Source organism: Gekko japonicus, unplaced genomic scaffold (assembly GCF_001447785.1).
Source record: "Gekko japonicus isolate JY-2015 unplaced genomic scaffold, Gekko_japonicus_V1.1 scaffold1424, whole genome shotgun sequence".
Lineage (NCBI taxonomy): Eukaryota > Metazoa > Chordata > Lepidosauria > Squamata > Gekkonidae > Gekko > Gekko japonicus.
The window spans coordinates 12058-18767 of NW_015173173.1; positions in this window are offsets into that span (position 1 = coordinate 12058).

Consider the following 6710-nt stretch of genomic DNA (forward strand, 5'->3'; position numbering starts at 1 on the left):
ATTTCCCTAATGCCCATGACGAATTGGTTAAGGAGGGCGTCTCCTAGGTCAGGGAATCCACGGTGGATGGCCAGCCTGCAGAGTTCAGCCATGAAGTTGGTGGCTGCTGCTTCAAACTTCTGCTGGCGCGCAAAGAAGTCCATGCGCCTCACCATCTTGGTCTTGGGCACGATGAGGCTCTGGACAAGGCGTAACATGACAGTGGCACTGAGCAGGAGCGACTTCTTTTTTCTCAGTGGCGTCCATGCCCTGGAACCTGACGAAGAATTTTAGGCACTCCACCCAGGTTTCCTATAACTTGGGGTGAGCGAAGTTGAACTCAGGAAGATGTCCCGGAGTGGCAGCCATGACCCTGGAAATGATGCAAAGTGTGGAGGGCTGGGGCTCATTGTGCGGTGCTGGAGTCAGTGCCGGAGGTCAGGTCAGGCTTGCTCATCAGGATCCCATCCTCGTCGCCAGTGAAATATACTGGGTTCAAGCGTGTAGAGTGATTAGCTCATGTTTATTAAGTGGTTTCAGCTCCAAAACTAAGACAAACTTGCAGGATCAGAGCCCTGCTTATATTAATAAAACACACCCCACATCCCACGATAGGCTATTTACAGAGTATTGTTTACCAATTGGATACTACTAGGATCCGGGTCTATCTATTTGTTCATTCTAGGATCCAAGCCTTCTATTGTGATGTGCTCCAAGCTACGGTATTTCGCATGTTCGCTTGCGAGCCCTTTCGCAAGTATGGTTTCATCGCGATACATAATACATTGAAATGAAAGTGTCCCTTCTGGTTTGGACATGCTAAAAAGATCACCGCAACAGTGTGGGAAAGACCCCCCCCAGTTTTAAAACAAATGTTTGTTTTAGAGGGAAAAAATGGGCCACCCATGAATGCAGGACAGCATAATGTGGGAACAGAAAAAAGAAAATCTGCACAAGCCAAGTGGCTGAAACAGAATTGTCTGTGTGAAAGTAGCCCATATTGGTGGTTCTTGTAGTTTTGCTTCTGTTTCCTGTCACTCATTTTCTTTTGCAAATACCTTCTTTCAACTCTGTATATAAAAATATGTAAGATGCAGTCATCTGAACAGACTGCCTCCAAAATACACGTTACTTTTGCATACAGAAAGCCTACCTGTGGGAACAGATGTGGCTAAACACTGTGGAATAAAACACTTCTGGCATGAAGTTCTTTTTATACAGACTGTGCTAAACATCAAGAACAGTAGCAACAAAAGAATTTCTATTGATATGAATTATTTGAAGACCTGCAAAAACATTTCTACAAAGTTAAAAACTGCAGCATCTAAAGCAGACACACTACAGTTGCTCATGGGTTTTTAAAATGTCTCATGTTTAACTAGAGGAAAGGTGGGATACAAATAAACAAAAAACTATAAGGCTAAATGACCCTTGAGGTCCCTTCCAACTCTATGCTTCTCTGCTGTGTTACTGTAGTTAGGCTGTGGCAATCATTTTGTGGCTGGCTCTGATTCCTGCGGCAGTCATTTTGTGGCAGCCATTTTGTTGCTGTGCCCACCATGCCATGCCAGAATTCCAAATGTGGATGCCTCAGTTAACTGAAATTCCTGGAAATTGGGACTCTCAATGAGAATTAAACCATGAGCTCTATGTAGGGTTGTCTTTGAAAACACTTTCGAAACTCCCATTGATCCAAAATACAGCAGGCAGTCTATTTGGGGGGATTAGTTACAAGAATCATGTCACCCCTGTCCCAAAAGCTCTGCTAGCTGCTCGTATGTTTCTGGGCACAATTCAGAGTGCTGGTTCTTACTTTTAAGGCCCTAAATTGCTGGGGACGAGGGTACCTGGAGGACCATCCCCTATGTACTGTCCAACCCACCAGAAGACATGCCTCTCAAGCCCTGATTCCTGTGTACCTGCCTTCACATATAAGGTGGGCAGCAACTAGAGACGGGGCACTTTCAGTGGTGGCACCGCACCTTTGGAATGCTCTTCCCCTTGAGGCTAGCCTGGTGCCAGCCATGCTGTCTTTCAGGCACCAGGCCAAAACATTTCTTTCTACCCAGGCTTATACCTACGGGGTTTTATCTTTCTAGCAGTTTTATAGTCTGTTTTTGGTTTGACGTTTGTTTTCTGGAATTTTCTTAGGGTGCTCAGTTATTGTTTTATGCTTTTTATGCCAAATGATTTATTCTTAATGGCTTGTTTTGTTTTTATGATGTTTATTATGTGTTTCCTAAATAAATATGGAGTGAGTCAGATATCCAACTTCAGTCATGGCATGAGGAAGAAAGGGAGTGCAACAGCGAACCAGGACCATGCCCATCATCAGTGTTGGTTGGTTTGTGGTGTCTGAACTAAACTTTAGTCTTCCCTGAAGACCACTAATTTGTCCATCTGTATTTTACCTTGTCCTTGATTTGAAACAAAGCAGTTTTTTAAAAGGAAAGTAGGATTGTGTAGCTCATGTCCTATCATGAATGCCCAGAAGAGGGTGCCATACACTGTAGATTATTTGGTTTATCATGAATGTAATTTTCTAACCTTAATTTTAAAATAGACTTACTTTAATTTAAGCCCTGGGGAACAAACACTTCTTAATAACAGAAGGGATCTGGGATGCTTAGGTCTTCCTTTAAAAAATTCTTGGATGCCAGATACTACATGGTACTAAAATAATTTGTTGCAACTTATAGACAAGTCATTGTCCTAGTTTAATTTGAAATTTTAGTACTACTTAAAACGTACTAATTTTGCTGCCCGGGGAAATCTCTGAATCTTCTTCAAGTACACGTACAGGTCAGATTTTTTTTTTTTTAAATATATATATAAAGCTATGTTGTGGTTGTTTTCTACAGGTTGTATCTGGTTATAGGGATGGGCACAAACTGAAAAAAGTGGTTCGATTCAGGTTTGGGAGTCATCCTGAACCAAACCCAAACCAGAACCAAAATGTCTTTCCTGAACCGAACCAGTTCGGGAAATTCAGAATCCCGTGGGGTGGCCTCCAGAGTCCCAGAGACTCCAAACTCACGGGGATCTCCAGCTGACTCTCCTCTACCTGCCCACCAAATCTGGTGAAGACTGGACTTGGGAGATCTGAGTTATGGCCCCCCAAAGAATGTGCCCCTAGGAAAGCACTTTCTGAGGACACGACAGGCATGAGTTCAAGAGATTGCAGAACAGGCCCTGTGCCAGCTAGAGGCATCAAACTTGCTGCATACCTCCAATGTTCCCTCTAAGCACCACAGTGTTGTGAGCAAAAATTCTACCTTGTGAGTGAAAAAAGCTAGTAGCATTAAAGTTGTGAGTGAGTCTACATCTGACTATTGCATTAATTAGTTTTTTAGATTATTTCTTTATCCTTGTAAAAATCTCAGAATGAATTATTTTGAACTATATTTAAACTATATTTTAAGAATAATTTAATTATAAGCGAAAACAGAATCAAGTCAAATTTCATTACAGAAAATATTGTCCTCTATGGGAGTAGACCAGGCCTCCAGAGAATTGGTCTACACCCCCCTTTCCACTATATTGGTAGACCTGGCCTCTGGAGAACAAGTCTACCCTCCCCTTTCTGCTGTATTGGTAGAACTGGCCTCCAGAGACCAGATCTACCCACTCTTTTCCACTATATTGGTAGACCTGGCTTCCAGAGAACAGGTCTATCCACCCCTTTCTACTATATTGGTAGGCTTGGCCTCCAGAGAACATGTCTACTTACCCCAGTCCACTAGATTGGTAGACCTGGCCTCAGACTGTTGCCCTATGCTGAGCCTTAGAAAACATACCAGCACTTAAAGGGGGGGGAAATCTTGTAGTCTGTTTTGGGGGGTTTTTTTTAGTGAAATATGGCAAATTACAGGTCAAGTATAACAGAGGTGGAACAATCACTGTCAGAACCCTGCCTAGCCTAACAAACAGGAAGTTGCTTAAATGTTGTCAACCTGCCCAAACTACTTATATATTCAAATATTTATATCCCACTTTCCCTGTGACTAAAGGCAGCTTACAAATCATACTAAAAAGCATAATAGGGGTGTACAAAAAAAGTCGGGTTTTTTCTGGCTCCATTATAGCCTATGGGGACCATTATAGTCAATGGGCCCCATAGTCTATAATGGAGAATCAATCCAGGAGTATCTGGGGCTTGGGGGCCTGTTTTTTGAGGTAGAGGCACCAAATTGCTGCATAACTGCTGGTGCCTCTCTTCAAAAAACTCCCCAAGTTTCAAAAAGATTGGACCAGGGGATCCAATTCTATGGGTCCCAGAAGGAGGTGCCTCCATCCTCCATTGTTTCTAATGGAGAGGAAAATGACTTAGTGTGAGTAGAAGCTTAAAATCCCTAAACTGGAGCTAAAAGTTTGTACAGCAGCACCCCCTAGCACAGCTTAGAGGAAACTCTGGAAATCCCCTAAATTAGTCTGAACAAGTGATGTGATGAGTCACATTTGACAAATATTAGGAGGTAGTGCTATGAGGATGATGTGGCTCTGGAAGGTACTAGGGTTCTTCTGGGTGAGGTTGATGTTTGGGTTGGCTGTGGGGCAAGCCCAACCCCACCCAGCAGAGGCAGCCATCCTCTCACCCAAGTGCCTGGGGCATGACCAGTGGGCTGCATGCCGGGATCACCTAGAGAGAAGAGGAATGGAAGAACACACAGGAGAATGACTGGAAACCGTGATCTTACTCTGCCAGGTCCAAAGCAGGGTGGCCCAGCAAGGGGAGGCTGACCTTCAGGAAGGCCAACTCATGCACCCTGTCTGGGTCCAGCTGGGAACGGTGGGGACTGAGGATGTCTCCCAGGTGGGAGAACACCTGGTCACTCTGCACACTGGTTATAGGGATGGAAAGGAGACTGATGGCTACACTAGCAAGGTCTGACCATATGCCACTCTTGAGCATCCAATAGTCAAGGGGGTCAGAATTGGTGGGCTCTGTGAGGTACCCCTGACATCACTTCAATGGAACCCTCCACCATCGCATGCCTGCCCCCCTGCACTCCTGCTGACCTCACACTTCACAATCAATAACCCGAACTGGGGATTCTGGCTCACCCATCTCTTATCGGGCTGCACACTCTCCTCTCCATCCTCCCTTCCTCCTCCTCCCCAGCTTCTGCCTGCTGTTGCCTCTGCCCACATCCATGGCTGTGGAACCTATGCACCTCTCTGTAGAGATCATGATTCCACTGAAGGAGCTGCTTATTAAAAAGGGTGATGCTGCCCTTGATCTGGGGGTTGCACATGCAGGCCAGCTTGTACTCCTGCTCCTTGCAGAGAAGATGCAACCTCTCATTCATGCCCACCCACAACCTGTCTGCCAAGGCCCTGACCCGTGGGAGAACTGGCATTCCCCCGGGGCCCGGCTGCACTGCGGAATCCTACGCCCATTCGAACCCTTGACTTGCCCCAGGCTGGCCATATGGGTGCGGAGCACGTCGGTGGTGTCCTGGAACAGCTTTAGGACACGCTTCATCTGGGAGAGAGTTAGCCAGTTGTTGGAGCTGATGCTGAGCATATCTTCCCCATGCTGGATGGTCACGGAGGAGATGACATCCTGCACTATGTTCTTCTGCTCCACCAAATGTGCAATCATGGTGTAGGTGGAGTTTCACCAGGTGGCCATGTCCTGATTTTTCCACCTTTTGCAATAAACAAACAAAAACAAATCTAGTTCATAACACAGAGGAACCCAGCGCAAAGCTAAGCCCCCTGGCTCCTGACTGAGTCAGCTAGCTAAGCAATCCCCCACCACACACCCAGCAGCAAAGCTCTTTATCTCCTTGCAAATACACCCTCTCTGTTCAAAACACCAACACCAACAAAGGGAATGTTCACTCATCCCACACTTATATAGATCTCAGTCCCAGTGCAACAAATGGGAACTCTGGGGCAGCAGAGCCTGTCAAGCTTTGGAGGCTCCCTACTGGTGTTTCCAAGGCTGGAAAAACCACCCTCACCATTTTCTAGCATTTTTACCCCAGAGTTTCTGGGTGGGTTTTCTGAACTGCTCCAGCTGCGCCCAAAAGCTCAGACATATCTTCAGAGACCACATGCTGCCGCCAAACATTGCCTCCCAAGCCATGATCCAGCCAGAATTTGGCACGAATTTTGGCTCGTCGTGTGGTTCGTGCCCATTCCTAATTTTGAGTATAGCAAATACAGGTTGTTGAGCGTTGTGCCTCCCTGAAGTTTACAAGATTTCGTTCAGGCTGTTTTATGTTGGTCAGGTGAGTAGTCAAAGTTTCAGTATATCTTAAGACAACCGCCATTTGGGCTTTTTATGTGTGTGGAATGAAAACACAAGAAATCTCGGGGCACTGTTTATTCCATTGACGCCACAAGAACAAGATAGTTTCTCCAGCTCCTCATCCCCCCCCCCCCCAAACACACACCTAGTCAGCAGTCAGATCTTCCTTGAGCAACAACTTCTTAACTACATTAAGGGGATTTCTTCAGGGTGATGATACTCGATGTCTTTCCCGTTGCTGCTGATTCAGTGTGGCTACCATAGGGTTTAGACATGGTAGGTTTCCCCCACATTTCCCTGCTCCAGTCTCTCCCCCCCCATTTTTTAAAATCAGCAGTTCCTATTGTTATATAGATTGTCTGTCAGATCCTTTGAATCTGTCCCATGGCCTTTCATTTTTAAAAAAGGTCTCTGGCTCCTTTTGTTGGTCCGATATAAGAAGGAAAGCATTCAAACTCACTGAATTCAATCA